This window comes from Arachis ipaensis, chromosome B01 (assembly GCF_000816755.2).
Source record: "Arachis ipaensis cultivar K30076 chromosome B01, Araip1.1, whole genome shotgun sequence".
Classification (NCBI taxonomy): Eukaryota; Viridiplantae; Streptophyta; class Magnoliopsida; order Fabales; family Fabaceae; genus Arachis; species Arachis ipaensis.
In genome coordinates, this window is record NC_029785.2 from 119,269,533 (window position 1) to 119,270,850 (window position 1,318).

The window sequence follows — 1,318 nt, forward strand, 5'->3', positions numbered from 1 at the left end:
TGGAGTTTGAGAATGTGAAATTTGATAATTATCAACAGATATTTCTATTTTGTAATTTGTATGTATGATGTATTATCATGCATATGTTTTATAATTTATACTCATATTTTGTTTTTTTATTAACAACTTGACACTTCGTTGGCCTCGGTTATTTAGTACAATTTAATTATTCATTAAGGTATATAGGATACATAATATTTTGATTGTACCAACCATAGTGTGTGCGGATTCTTTTATAATTTAATTTATATCTATAAATACAATTATAGTGGAAAGTAGGAATAATTGTTTTTCCCCATTAAAAATGGCATGTATTTTTTTAAGATATGACATATTGTGTATAATTAAGAATGATTTGGATTTTGTAGCATGCTAATTTTGTACAAATATTATTATATAAGTAATAGTCATTCCGTATTTAATTTAGAGTACATTTGTACTCTAAATTTGATAAATGATAATTAAATTAGTTAAATTTAATTTGTTAAAATTTTTTAATAAAATATCAAATTTGGAGTACGAATATATTCTAAACTAAGGTAATGATTATTAATTATATAACAAAGATTTAATACTAAAACATTCTATTATTCTATATTTTATTTGCATGCATGTTCTACAAGTTTTAAGGCATGTCACCTGAGACTAGTTCAATTGATGTATAAATTTAGACTAATTTTCTTATCTCACATGCCATGGTTCCATATCCCAAATATATATATATATAACGAACAAAAAAAAAGCATTAATGTAAGCAGTTGGGTGCATATTACTAGGTAATACTACTTTCTTCTCCTCGCCTTTTTATTTCTAACGAAAAGGCACTAATAAATACTAATAAATATAATTTACAACTACATAGAAAGAAGTGATATATGAATAATTATCATCTCTTGATCAATCAATATAATGATCATGCATGCATGTGTCAATTTCATTTGATGATACATTATTATTCATGTGAAAATGCAATCTTATCCTTTTGGGTCTCTATAATCTGTGCAGTAATGGGAACAGCCTAAGGTTATGGTAACAGCCAATAAGATAATTTGATTGATGAATAAAGCAGTCATGTATCATTATTGATGAATATGAAAAGTTAGTTTTGTCATCTTTTCAAAAAGGAGGATTTGTTAATTCCATCAGAACAAGTTGCCTAACACTAAAAAGATTTGTGCAGGTTGGTTCCAATTCCCATGCGTGATATTATTATTGCGTCTTTTTCTTATTTGTCTTTGTTGGGGAAAGGAGCTATTGTGATCCGAAAAAATAGCATTTCTTAAAAAATATATATTATTAGAAAAAACAAACAAATTAA